Here is a 15481-nt window from a genome sequence, read left to right on the forward strand (position 1 = left end):
TATGATGATTTAAAGAAGAAAACAAGGCATTACAATAATCAAGACTGAGGATGAAATAAAAGCATGAATAAGCTTCTCTATATCATTAAAACTTAAAAACCGCCTTGCCTGATAAAGACTGAGCCAACTTCTTAACATGATATTCAAAGGTAAGATTGGTGTCAAAATAAACACCCACATTTCTTTTTAAAGGGGTGGTTGATTATGATTTCACTTTTTTAACTTTACTTAGTGTGTAATGTTGCTGTTTGAGCATAAACAACATTCGCAAAGTTACAACGCTCAAAGTTCAAAGCAAAGGGAGATATTTTCTTTTAAAGAAATTGCTTTTTAAGGACTACAACAAACGGCTGGTATGGACTACATAACATTCCTCCCGGGTTAGTGACATCACTAACCCTAAAATTTACATAAACCCCGCCCCCGGGAACGCGATGAATAGATTATCATGACAGAATATGCTAATCAATGATTAGAAGATAGTTAACTCCACATCAGCTACATAAATTTAAACATAAACAAAGAGGTTTTTGAATTTTTCAGGACACAAGCTGTTGAAGCTCCGCCCTCTGTGCCGGGAGCAGCTGCTCATTTGCATTTAAAGGGATAGACACAAAAACGGTGCATTTTTGCTCACCCTCAAAAAGTGACAATTTTATTATGCTATATAAAAATATCTGTGGGGTATTTTGAGCTAAAACTTCACATTCACACTCTTATTTTACATCTTGTGAAAAGAGCATTATACCACCCCTTTAAAGCAGGGTGGATTCTGATTGGTTGTCAATGTTTTTATCGCTCATCAGCTTGAAAAAAATCATTCTGAAAGTGATTCCAAAGATATTGTTTCTCTGTGCCATTATTGTTATATTTGTTGTGTGGCCTTTGCTATTCTTTTATATTTAGAACAATTTTTAGAACTATATCTTTATCATTATCGTTATCGTCTTTGGTGTGAATGGGCCTAAAGTCTCTCCAAAACAACCTTTCCACAATTTATGAAGGTTTTCATAATGCATTATTTGAAACGGCTAATGAGCTTGTCTGTCAAACCCACATTGTTTCACTGCTATTGTTGAGGAGTACTTTCTATATAAAGTCTTAGTGGCTCATAATGGTTTGTTTCATCACCAGTTGCAGGACATTCTAACCACAATTGTTTTATGGCCGTATTTACATATTTGCATAAGCTGATTGAGAAATGCTGTGTTTTCAATTCCTACCTTAATAAATGACGTGTGGTGCTACAGATATCTCATTAGAACAGCTGTTTAGCTGAATCATAAAAAGAGGAAACAGTTACTAGAACAGGTAGTATATTAATAAGTTTTACTCCAACTTCCTATTTCAGTCACAATGGATTTGGATTTTCTGTTGATTTGATACGATCACGACGAATGAAAGATGCTTAGCTTGTGTGCAGCATGTATGCAGATTGATTATGAATGTGTCTTTGTGAGGCACTGTCATGGTCCTAAATTGACAGTTTTAATGATAAATTGGAGAAAACCTGAACTGTCAATTAAGAAATTATTGAAGACATGGCTGTTAATAGGAGAATGAAGTCAACATGAAATCAGAATGTACTTTCTTTAAGCATACAGTCAAAATACAAAATTCAAAATACAGTAAAAACAGCAATATTGTGAAATATTATTACAATTTTAAGTAAGTGTTTCTGTTGTAATAGATTTTACAATGTATTTATTTCTGTGATGGCGAAGTAATGATTTTTCAGCATGATTACTTTCATTCTTCAGTGTCACATGATCCTCCAAAAATCATATGCTTTTTTGCTGCTCAAGAAATATTTCTTATTATTAACGGTGTTGAAAACGGTTGTGCTGCTTCATATTTTTGTAGAAGCCATGATACATTTTTTGGGGATTCTTTGATGAATGCAACTGCATTTATTTGAAATAGAAATGTCTTCACTTTGACTTTTTATTTGCATTTTAATACATCCTTGCAGAATAAAAGTGTATATATATCCCATAACCTGAGACCCAAACACCACCTAATGAGATCCAGACCAAGGCCACGTTTATGTGGTCTCGAAAGGTCTCAAGACTAATGCTGCCATATCACGACTCCAAATCTGCTTGTGTTAATTAAAAACCCCAAGATAAAACTCAAGAATCATCTACTAATCTTTTATTGAAGAACTTTTATATTCGAGAGCCCAGGGACAGGTTGTTTGGAGTCTGAAATTATGTTGCTCTTCAGGAATGGGCTCTTTTTGACGCTCTGGAAAAATGTTCGTCGTCTCGAGGGACAGAAGTGGGCATGTACCCGAGCTCACCATGTTTCTTCCTCATAATTACAGACCTTTTGACAGCTCACATTAACCTATGACCCTCACACACTGAGACACTCATGCTCAAACGCACACGCACTTTCAGAATTCCTAATGATGGCTTTTTAATGAGACCGGACAGAGGAATTCTCTCACCATTCAAATGTGCATCTAGCATATGAGAAGAATCTGTATTATGGAGACTGTGAGAATGTGTCTATCCTTTAGTCGTCTCATAAAGAGCTAACATGAATGTTATTTTCTCCCTGCTCATCATTCATGGTGTCATTTGCACTGTGCAGCATTCTTTCTACTTGCCGGCTCCTGTATTGTATCGTGTGTGTGTGTTTGTGTGTGAGGAGATATTTTTGAAAGGCGTTAGAAGCGTGAAATGCTTGGCAGCTGTTCTATTATATCTGGCAGGTTTGAAGGCGAAAAACGGCTGGAACGGAGAAGCAGGAGATGATGAAATTAGGGTTGTTTGATTTGCATGTCATCTGATTCCGCCTTTGTGATTGAATTGTAACTGATAGGATTTTTTAGAATCATTTGGCATTGTAATCTGTTGAATATGATTTCAATTTAGTTTTATCTGTCTCTATTTTTATGTATTATCCATATTCTATGTCAGTGTTTGTGGTAGACAGATACTGTATATCGGTCAGCCTGATTCATCAACCAGTGTTCGACAGTATCGGCATTGGCTAATATCCATCCCCACTTGGCTGAATAAGAGAAGTGTGTCAGTTTCAATGTTTTTCGAGGACCTTTTCAAATTTCAATAGATATTAGAGAGTTTTTTTGAATGGTCGGGGGGTGAATTATGATGAAATAAGAATCGGTTTAATCTCTGCAATTGTTTTACATGCATGTTCATATTTATACACACACAAATATAAGCAGCACAACTGTTTTCAACATTGATAATAAGAAGAAATGTTTCTTGAACAGAAAATCTGCATATTTGAATGGTTTCTGAAGGATCATGTGACACTGAAGAATGGAGTAAAATCAGGAATAAATTACATTTTTAAATATAATAAAATAAAAACAGTTATTTGAAATTGTAATAATATTTCTCAATATTGATAAATGCAGCCTTTATGACCATTAGAGATTTCTTTCTAAAATATGAAAAAAATCTTAGCGACCACAAACTTTTGAACGTTAATGTATATATGTATGTCTCTATCTATATATGTAATTTTGTAGATATCAAATTTTTGTTCAATAATATATAACTATAACATATATTGAAAAATATATATAAATAAAATATGTTTTATGGTGAATTTATAATTTATATGTATATTCTGAGGTCATTTGATTCTCATCCCATCTTTGCAACGCTCAGCAGTCGTCACATCTTAAACTTTTTTAGCGTGGAGTGGATGGCTATTAATTTTGCTTATGTACCCGGGCCACCTCTCTCTCTGCCCTTTTCAAGCTGAGTGCTGCTCTCAGCTGTAGAGATAATTAGCAAGGCTTATTTGCTATGCTAATGAGCGTCAACATGCATCTGCATAAAGGCCAATGTCTCTCCGGGCCTCTGTGCTAGTCAACTACTTGATGAGCCGGAAGACAGTTAGCTACTTTAAAACTGTAATTTCACAAGTTACATGTTACTCATGTTTTAAAGAAGTTATACAGTCAAAATGCATTGAAGATTTTTTAGAGTTAATATTCATTAGTTTGATTCCCAGGGAATGCATGAGGGTCTAAGTGCATTATTTAGTTTTAAAATTATCTGATAAATTCACGACCTATATCACTTTATTCTACAAAACCTGTTTAGTTTGAATTAAGTTTTAGTACATTTAAATAGCACATTTTTTTTATGTTTTGTTATCTTAAACCCCCAACTGTCCGAACGTAAACAGACTAAGAAAACTATTTAAAATGGTGTCTTGATAATAAAAAAAATTAAAAACTAAATACTATAGCATCATTTAGGTTTGAAACCTTTCATCTACAGTAAACTAATTTTATAAATATCAGTAGTTTTAAAGCTGTTGAGATAATTGAAAAACTTTTGTCTAGCAATTTGTGTATTCTCAAATTTCAGGGTGGCACGACTGCAAACATGGCTCTTTTATAGTGAATTGACAAGGTAATAACGGTAAACATGATAATGCATCATCCAGAGGAACCCAACTGAAGATTGTCCTTATGTGTGTGATGTAACCAGATTTCACAATCGGTTCAAATTTGAAAACTCTTGTAGTCTTGGAGGAACTAAACAGTGTGTTCCTGACAGACTGGGAAGAGAGGTGCTGCAAGCTTGCATCAATGTAAAATATCTGAAAAAATAAAGTGTTTTTTGGTCATTCTAGTAGACCCCAAAAACAAAATCAAGACTTTGTAAAAGAGCATAATAAGGCCTCTTTAAGTTGCTCTGTAGACCTCTAGAACTTCGTCACGCAGATGACATTTACTTATCCTGTTTAATATGAGTGAACACTAGACAGCGCATGCAACTTTATACATGTATGTGAGAAAGCTTACTTTTATAAAGTTGTCTAAAAGAATAAATTATATATATAAATATAATACACTCCTTCATGAAAGTTAAGGTCTGTTTGTGCAGTACTTAATGAGAGTGTGTATATGCGTGGGAACGGCTGTCTTTATGGCAAATGTTAAGCACTCCTTTATTTATTCTGATGAGCTCGGGAGACTCTGATGGAGAAATGGAGTAAATACTGGAGAGAGGACTGGGAACAGGGTGGAATATGGAGGAGGAGGTGCATAAATCACGCTGTGAAGCCTTTTCTTCAAGTAATTCCACCATGGATTACTTGAAATTGGGAAATTTGCATCGGCCTCAATGCGAGCCGCTGTGTTTGGATTGATTAGGTCTGTTACCTCCCCTTTACTCCTTCTTCCTGCACATCTCTCTTTTAATGAGAGTGTTTTTTTTTATTGCTGAAAACTTTTGAAATGAGATGAGGAGCAGACCTGTCTTTGATCATCGTGTTTAGTTCAGGGCTATTGAGACGTCTGGGAATCTAAAGAATATGGAAATAGGATCATGTCTCTTGGGCTTACAAAAGTCATACAAAAATGAGAGAATCAAGCATATTATGATGCAAGGGAATGCCAATTCACAATTTGTGTAGATGTATATAAATATTAGATTTGTATTAACATTGTATAAACTCAAAGCCAAAATTTTGCAAGCATTAAAATAAGACCATTTAGTTTAGCGCAGTCATACTGATTTTTGTATAAAGACTTTCCATATTAAATGAACAGTTTAGGGTTATATTTGAAAATTCAAAGTAAAGTATTATCATGCAGATGAGTCATTGAATAAAGAGTAAATACACACAGACAGAATCACCTTTCCACAATGAAAAGTAATTTACATAAAATTTGCAATTGATGTGTGATGAAATCTTTTCTAAATTTCTGGTTCGGGGAAATGGATTTCTTTTTCCTAACATTGTACTTTCCTCAACATTTAGACCTAACAGCAAATGTTTGTTCTTGGCCAGTGGAAGATTGAAGTTGCTAATGAACAAAGGGCTTTCTGTGTTTTTGTCTAGTCATTTTTTAGCGCAATTTTCCTACGGACAAAATTGCGATTGTTAACTCATGATTTCTGTTCTGTCTGTGCGCACCAATCTTGCACTTCTATCTCCTCCTCAACCAGACCACCTAGAGACTTCGGGTTTTCGGCATTATGTTAAGGAAGGTCTAATCTCGGGAACGCACACAAAAAAAAAAAAAAAAAAAAAAAAAACATAAAAAGATTTACTATCTCTTAGTGTTGTGATCCCATGACGTCAGAAAATTGCGCTAAAACACTCACTGAGTTTTTATTACTTGTTTAAATAGTAATTGTGAAATAGAGTGACTGAGGCTGGTGTTGAATCATGTACTAACCGTTTGTTTTTAGAGGTTGGTGAAGAAGTGAACAGAACTCATTATACTTGTATTTTGACATTTAAAGGAATAGTTCACTTCAAAATGAAAATTCTGTCATCATTTACTCTCCCTCAAGTTGTTTCAAACCTGTATGAATTTCTTTCTTCTGCTGAACACAAAAGAAGATATTTTGAAGAATGTCGGTAACCAGACAGTTGATGGACCCCATTGACTTCCATAGTAGGAAAAAATACTATGGAAGTCAGTGGGTCTCATCAACTGTCTGGTTACCGACATTCTTCAAAATATCTTCTTTTGTGTTCAGCAGAAAAAAGAAATTGATTTGAAACAACTTCAGGGTGAGTCAATGTTGACAGAATTTTCATTTTGAAGTGCACTATTCCTTTGAGCCACACATAGAAATGTGTAAATATCATTATGTTAGTGTCAAAGACTGCATTTCCCATTATTCTCCCTGGCACATAACCACACACGCCTGGAACTCATCTAGCCCTCATCACCAGCATTGACTGACCACGATTGTGTCCGAAATCGCCCCCTATACCCTTTAATAGGGCACTATTTGAGGGGACAGCCGTTTGTAGTGGTGTCCAAATCCATAATACATCTTAACGAATGCACTCATTCAATCCCACAATGCACTGCACTATCGAGTGTACAACCGATAGAGAATTAAAAAAGGCACAGCAGTGCTGTGCAGTCTTAAAAGCTCTTTTAATGGCCTCTCTCTTCAAAATGTGCACGAACAGCTCATAAATCCTCATGTCCAATAGAGTCCCAATACAGTCCCAAGAGTCAGGACAAACCTGTTCCTCTCTCAAGACACAAATCACGACTCTAATGCTGACCTGCACCTGAACTCCGATCTGGTCAAATTTCCCAATTCTCATTATCATACATTTTAATGTTTTATTTTTTAGTTTGTAATTCTCCGTATTATCATTAAAGATTCTCCATGCTGTATTACAGTCACCATGATTTAAAAAAAATTATAAATAAATTTGCATTGTAGCACTAGCACATTAAATAGAGAACAAATACTACCAGGATGTATAAATTCTTTACATTTTAATTGATATATACTTTTTCACAGACTGTGATGATGCGTTTCCACAGTTTTTAACATTTTAAATCTTTAAATCTTATATTTTCATTATTAAAAAATGTAATGTAAATTTATAACAAAATACATTGTGTTTCATTACCTTGGCATTCAATTTCAGAAAACTAGTTTATAAGTTAGTTTGCTTTGCGAGTGTTTCTAATGCAACGGCAAATTTGACATCTTTCTCTCTTCTGACCAACATAATCAATCTCTCCATTTTTTTGTGAACTCATAGAAACGCTATCATAGATTTTTTTTCTTTTGTTATCTGAGCAAATGTGAACGCAAAAAAAATATATTTGTTGTAGTTTCAGTTCACCAGCATTTTACCCAACTATATGATGACTTCCGCTTCTGACAAACCCGGAAATGTGAAAAGGGTCCATGTAATTTTTCTTCTTTGCATTTTTTCCTTTTCAATTTTGGGTGAAAGAAGATTCTATGTATTATATGTGCTAGGGCCTAGGCTGTAAATCTCCTTGCACATGTGTTTAAGCACTGTGTGTTTGAGGGATCGGGCCATTAAGAAAACCTCATCCATGTTAATGCCAGCCTTTTCTTTCTCCGTCCCATTAATGAGCGGTCAGGTTAAAGGCGTATAAGCACCAGTGTGGCCGGTTTCCTTTCCCCAGTCTGGCCTTCGTAATGAGTCGCTCTCTTCTCCCTCCCGCACAGATTGGAGTCATGATTGCGAATTTAAATGAGTGTTTAAGAGGGACCGGCCTCAGTTGCATCCCTGCGTATCATTGATTTATCACAGCCGTGAACTACTGACGGGAGTCGAGCTGTCGGACACAAACCTGCCAGGAGACCCTGAACGGGTATCTGGAGACCAGCTATATCAATGAATCAGATCCCACGTCCTATCTGCCTTTCATCTCGGTGATATGTATGCAGTGCAGTCTGACTGAGATCTGAATTATTACTTCCATCACAGTAAGAAATGTTGCTCATTTAAAGAGACACACACTCATTTATTAGATTGTTATGAAATTCCCTTTTATATAATATCGCTTTTTCTTTTTTTTACTTATTAGCTTAATAAGAAAAGAAGAAAAAGTCATAACAGATTATTAGCCTTTCTTCCCCTTCAGAAATTCACCATGGTAACCATTGTTTCCACCAAAGTGTCATAGTTGCTGTTGCTTGTTATTTTTAGGTGATTCAAAAAACAAAAAGTGTGATAAATAATGATATAGTGTTTATTAGCTGCTGATTGCCATTTTATCTGAAACTATGGTTAGCATGGAAAGTTTTTGTTTTTAGTTTAGGTAACACTTCACAATAATGTCTTATTTGTTAAAGTGCCCCTAGTATGCCATTTTAAAGTTTCCTAATGTTGTTTTGGAGTCTCCTACAACAGGTTGACATGCACCAAAGGTCAAAAAACAGTTTCATTTTCTCATAATATACATTTGCACATCACCACATTTTCTCAAACGACTCGTCAGATCAATCTGTCTAAATACCTCCTTTCCACAAGCTACTCTGCTCTGATTGGCCAGACAGCTCAGTCTGTTGTGATTGGTCTTCCGCGTGCAGCGTGTGTATCGAAAACAAAACCACCCATTGCCATAACAACGTCAACTCTGCGTGTCCTGAGGCTTCCTACACCGTAAACTAAACACAGTAACGAACAATGACGTTGATTGTACCACATCAATCTGAGTGCGAGTCCAATAATGAAACATTGGAAGAACTAGTTATTCAACCCGAACCTCCATCGCAAGGACAACTCGAGCAGGACGTTTCTCAGTGATACGCTTCTCAGTTTGAGGTATATTATGAGATGTTGCAACTGTAATTCCTCACCATCAGCATTAATAAGTGCATGTCCATCAAACAAACCGATTATTTTACTTGTACTTATTTATTTACTGAGTATTTTTCTAATTTATTGCGGTGAACATGTGGAAACTGTATCAATAACACTTCGTAAAAGTCTGAAGTAGTCGCTGACAGGCACGTAGAAGATATGGCAAGGTGACTTAGCGTCTTGTTCCCTCTTCAGGGAACCGAGGTTACAGTCGTAACCGAGGTGTTCCCTTTCAAGGGAACTCGTGCTGTGTCGGATTGACGCTAAGGGAACGTCTATACCAACGCCACCATGGCGACAAGTGTCTGTCCAGTGTGAAATCGCGAGGAGCAGCACTTGGACGAGAGCACCTGGGACCCTGGTGTAGAGTCCAAGTTCAAAGAATAGAACCTCACAAATGTGTGCGGTGAGGACCACCCTGCCGCATCACAAACATCTTGGAGAGCAACTCCTGATATAAGGGCCTTGGAGGCCACCATACTCCTAGTAGAGTGGGAATAGACAGCCATAGGCGAAGGCTGTCCGGCCGACTCATAAGCAAGTGAAATAGCCTCGACCACCCACTTGCTCATTCTTTGCTTAGTTGCAGGGGACCCTAGCCTGGTCTAGGATGAAGGAACGCTTTAACCATGCCAGGTGCAAATTCCAAGCACGAGGGTGCAACCGACAGTGCTTGCAAATCTCCTATCCTTTTAAGAGAAGTGATAGCGAGTAGGAACAAAGCTTTGAAGGGCAGAAACTTGGCCAGAACCTCCTCCAATGGCTCGAAGGGAGCCAGGGAAAGGCCTTGAAAGACAATGGCCAGATCCCATGTCGGCACCCTGGAACGAACTGCAGGCCTCAGCCTCAGAGTACCACGGAGGAAACGAGACACCAACGGGTCTTTACCCTAAGACGCCCGTGCCTCGGCCACGTTTGTAACATAGCGTCCAGTCCGAGAGGAGCTGGATACGTGAGGGAGAACCAAACTGGACAGTGAGATGTCTCTCGAGACGCAAACAGATCCACTTGCGAACACCCTCCATATCTGCTCCACCACCTCGGGGTGGAGTCTCCATTCCCCACGCCTCTGCCCTTGTCTCGACAGGATGTCTGCTCCTATATACCACCGGAGGATTTGGTGTGCCAGTTTGCAGAGTGGACGCGAGTGCAAACCCCCCTGGTGATTTATATAGGCGACCACTGATGTGCTGTCTGTGCGGACAAGCAGAGATCTGCGAGGAAATTCTTTAGAGAAAGAAATACAGCCAACATCTCCAGACGGTTGATGTGCCATGAGAGATGGTGGTCCCTCCACAGACCCTGAATTGAGCGCTCTTCTAGGATCGCTCACCAGCCCATGAGAGAGGCATCTGTCGTTAGCATCTTGCGACGACAAGAAGCTCCCAACACGGGACCCTGGGACAGGAACCAAGGTTTCTTCTACATAGCCAGGGCACGCAAGCACCGCCATGTAACCCTGATCATGCGAAAGGGGTTGCCCCTCAGGGAAAACCCTCTGGTCCTGAGCCACCATTGCAGGGGTCTCATGTACAACAGTCCAAAAAGTATCACGTTGGACGCTGCTGCCATCAGACCCAACAGTCATTGAAACTGTTTGACAGTGAGTGACTGGCCTAGCTTTATTCTTTTCACAGCCGAAAGGATGGACTCTATGCGTGCTGGTGACAGGCGTGCCTGCATCGGCATTGAGTCCCAAACCACGCCTAGAAAGGTTGTCCTCTGTAGTTGAGAAAGCACACTCTTCTTGGTGTTTAGCCGTCTTGTATGTGGCACGATTTGTCTCAGTGTTAACATTTTGAACTTTAGCTGCATAATGTTTCGTTCAGCACTCGAAGATCCAAAATGGGACGCAACCCCCCACCCTTCTTTGGAACTGTGAAATACCGGCTGTAGAACCCGGCTTCCCTGTTGGAGGGAGGTACATATTCTATGGGCCCTTTCTCTAACAGGGTTTTCACTTCTTGTTCCATTACCAGAACCTGCTCGGGGCCCACCACGGTGGATAGGACCCCCATAAACCTGGGCGGGCGAGACCCGAACTGAAACCTTATTGTAAAGTGTTACCTTATTCTCAGTCTTTAATAATCTTGCACAACAGTTGCAGACGAACGTAATTACAAACTTTGTTTGTTCTCATTTACAGTCTATGTTGTGAGTCTCTTGCTCTTTTCTTGAATATAAAACCTTAAGTAGAAAAATTATATTGCCCTCCTGCTCCTCTCCTTCACCTTTATATGGCACATTTTCCCACTGTTCTGCAGAGCAGAGTTGCAAATAATGAGCGTAGCTGAGGTCTAATGAAGCTTAACTATCCCTGTTCCTCCCTATTAGCACTGCTCTTACTGAGGGGAGAGTCCACGGTAGGCATTACGCTCCAGTCTCACATAACCAGTCTAGCGGCATTGAGTTCACTGCTCATTACTGCATAGTCCAGAGAGAAGAACCGCCCACCTAGGCAGGAAGATGCCATTTGACCGATATAAAGTGGCCAGCTGCAGTTTGCTTCAATAATGTGATGTTTATGGGCAGATTTTGTGTCAAAGGGCAGGGTTGTGCACTATTCAGAATTTAATTGAGAATGCCTTTTGAATTCCAGTCCAATTAGTACATTTATTTGAGGTAGCAAATAGAATACATAATTGCAATTTAAATTTGAAAGGATGTAAAATTAAAACAAATTCATATAACTAATTTTAACTATACTGAAAACAAACAATTGCAAAAAAACAGTAAGTAACACTTTGGATTAAACATGACATTTTTGAAGTAGAAAAACTGAAATTGTATTTTTCTGTAAAATGTTATTTACAACTTTACTGCAAAAATTCAAACGGAAACAAGATTCTTTTTCTTTCCCCATTGGCAGATACTTTTGCTTATTTTAAGCAAAAACTCATCCAGGTCACCCTTGCAAAAGAGGTTCTTAATTTCAATGGGATTCTCCTGGTTAAATAAAGGTTTAAAAAAAATAATTATTTTGACTTTTCTTTTTTTTTACCGGAAAACAAGACATAATATCTAATGTCATTTTACTTATCTAGTGAATGCATCTTGATTTAAGAATGTATAGATATTTGTACGGGAAACAAGACAAAAATACTAAGAAAAGCATTTTTTGCAGTGTTCGAAAAATTATTTTTTCAGTGTGGAATAGGAAAGTTTGTCAATATTTGAATGTTGGCTTGACAAAGTCTTGTTTGAAAGTTTTGAAATAAGATGGATGGCTGGATAGATTGATGGAAAGATGGATAGATGAGTCCCATACATAAATATACAGTATATAACTGTTAAAGTACTCTGCTAAAGTACCAGTTATTTCAATTATATGGTGCTTTTGAAGGCAGGCATTACTATTGTTATTGCTCATACTTAGGGTTAGTGATTTGAACAAACCCCAAATTTTAAGTACTAAACTTTCATTCATATTGTGAAAGTTGTGTTCACTGTCTCCTTACCTGATATGAGCACTGTTAGAATCACATGTGCATGATTTCTAAAAATAACTGTTGTAGAGAAGCTAATTGGTTTTCATTTTGTAGAAATGGCCTCAAGTTACTAGCTGCTTGATCATTTTCTCTTTAAAATATAGTTTCTGAGGTTAGGAGTAACAGCATGTCAAGGTCTCTCTGTCACGTTTCCTGCTTGCGTCATGTTCCAAAACCTTCAGTACTGCATCACACACTCATTCACTCATTCACTCATTCACTCACTCACTCACTCACTCACTCACTCACTCACTCACACACACACACACCTCAAGAACATCTGCTGTCAGTATGTGTCATGTCCACACACTAATGCCTTGCGCGCTTGGACACTTTCATATCATTGTCATCAGTGACAGCATTGCCACACACACACAAAACAAACAGATCATTTCCAAAAAACGTTGACAGCTCTACAAAAACAACACGCTCACCGGGGCTGCTTTCATTGACAGAGTCAGTAAAGCATTGGAGTTGCATTATTTTCCCTCTTTGGGAATAAATCTTCTTTAAATGTAAAACTATACACTAATATAATATATGCTATTAATATACATTCTTTTTATGTTTTAAAATTATTTTATTTTATTTTATATTATATTTCTAAAATGTATAATTCTATTCATTTTTTAATTTTTATTTTTTACATTTAAAAGGATAGTTCCCCCACAATTGATAATTCTCATTCAAAAATGCATCATGACAATATTTGATTTTTCTCCAAAATGTACTGTTTATTCCTGTGGTCTGTAGGTAAGTGATAGACTTATATTCAATGCTATGTAATTAATTTGTTTGTTTTTGTTTATGTTATTTCATTTAATTTAATTTTATGTTTTACATCAATAGGGATAGTTCTGCCCAAATTGACAATTCACATGCAAAAATGTATCATGAGAATAATGAAATTATTTTAATTATAACATTCTCTTTATTCCCGTGGCCTGTAGGTCAGTGAAATGGAAATTATATATTAATATATTAATTTTATTGACTTTATTGAATAGACACTATTTTTAAAGTTTGTTCAATGATTTGGTTAAGGTTGAATTATCTTCATTTTGAGGGCCTTTCTCAAATGTCACGTTATTTAATTATAATTTTTATCAATCAGTCGACTGCCCGATCAATTTTTGTTTTGTTTTAACATCCATGTCAAACCTCACATGGTGTAATATTTTGATCAAATGTCAGACTATTTGGCACTTTATACCTAGTCTTAAACCGCAAGACAATAAAATAAAGAAAGCAAGATGGCAAAAAAAGGAAAAAGGCAAAACGTATAAAAGAAAGAATGAAAATCTGTCATCAGTAGTTTGCTGCCAGTCTATTTGTTTGTTTTTCTGCTGTTCTCTGTCTCCCTTTTTCTTTGCTTTTGCGTTCACACACCTCATCGTTCTGCTTATCCCTGCACAATAAGAAAGCTTCTCTCACACACACTGTCAGGATTTGTCATATCCACACACTAATGCATTGTGCTCGCCTCTCAGAGTCTTGCACATCGTTGTCATCGGTGGTAGACACGCAAACACGCTCACAATGCACCAAAACATCCAACCATTGGTGAACATTAGTTCCCTTTTTTGGATTATAATAATTCTTTTTACCAAAAAGAATCTTCATGTTTATGATTTGCATTATTTTGAAAGAGTTCCCATTTTAATTCGCTATTAGTTTACATGTCTGCATCTCCCTCCTAGTTCAAAGCTTTATAAACTTCAATGCCTTTACCAAAAAGACAACACATTAAAACCGGGTAAAATCAAATGCAATGTGTTCATTGATTACATTTAGAAGTGGGTTCAGAGAGTGATCTGACTAATGAAAAGAACCAATCAGGGATGGTTTGATGCTCACACTTTTCTTTTGATGTCAACTCAAGCTCTTTCTAATATGGTAAACAAATGTTTTTCAGTCTAGTTAGACTTTAATATTGGGTTGTCAAACACAAATTTGGCTTGTGAATGAGTTCAATCTGGCCCAGAAGATAGTATGCTGTTTATTTATTATATCAATATGATATATTCATAATGTTGTATCATGGACAATGTTGTGTGCAGGACAGATACACTTTTTAATTTGATGTGTTATGTGTTAGGGATAGTTCACCCGAAAATGAAAATGTTGTCATCATTTACTCACCCTTAAGTTGTTCCAAACCTGTATGAGTTTCTATCTTCTGCTGAACACAAAAGAAGATATTTTGAAGAATATGGGTAACCAAACCATTTACTTCCATAGTATGGGGGTTAAATAATACTGTGGAAGTCAATGTGGCCATCAACTGTTTGGTTATAGATATTTCGAAGTCTATACCATTATTAGATTATTATGTTGATTATTAAAATGATAGACTTAATGAGATATTTAAGAGAAAGGTGACATGATGATATTCTCTGAACAGTAAGACATCTGCCCTTGCAAACATGCACCCACCCATTAGTTTCAGAAAACCGCTTAACAGAAGTGCATCAAAGTTTATATATATTCTCTTTATATTGCTTGTCATGCTTTGGACATGCGAATAGTGGTCAAATCCAATAAATCCTTGCCAAAACATGGCATGGACCACTTTGTAGCTGCATTTCTTCCACTTCTTAATAATTAATTTATACATTTAACATAGCAAGTTATTAACAACATTATAGTTATTATACATCATTTTCCTGAACATATGTCATAACATAAAGTCATAACAATAACAAGTCATAACATAAACATATTTCAGTGGTGTATGAGAGATGGGCAGTCTGCCAAATGAGGTGCTGGATCGTATATCAGAGGCGTCGGATCCAGCTTTTTCTGGCACAAATTAAGCCCTGGGTATAATGTGTTTTTTTAATTGCTGACTGAGCCCTGATGATAACCTGTGGTCTTTTTATTCT

The 15481-nt window shown here is 37.0% G+C and overlaps 1 protein-coding gene across 7 annotated transcripts in view; it reads left to right on the plus strand.

The window, feature by feature from the left end:
* The window catches only part of ksr2 (kinase suppressor of ras 2), a 119254-nt gene that overhangs the window by 39086 nt on the left and 64687 nt on the right, over positions 1–15481 (plus strand). The window lies entirely within an intron of this gene.

The sequence above is a fragment of the Squalius cephalus genome (assembly GCF_949319135.1).
Source record: "Squalius cephalus genome assembly, chromosome: 5".
Lineage (NCBI taxonomy): Eukaryota > Metazoa > Chordata > Actinopteri > Cypriniformes > Leuciscidae > Squalius > Squalius cephalus.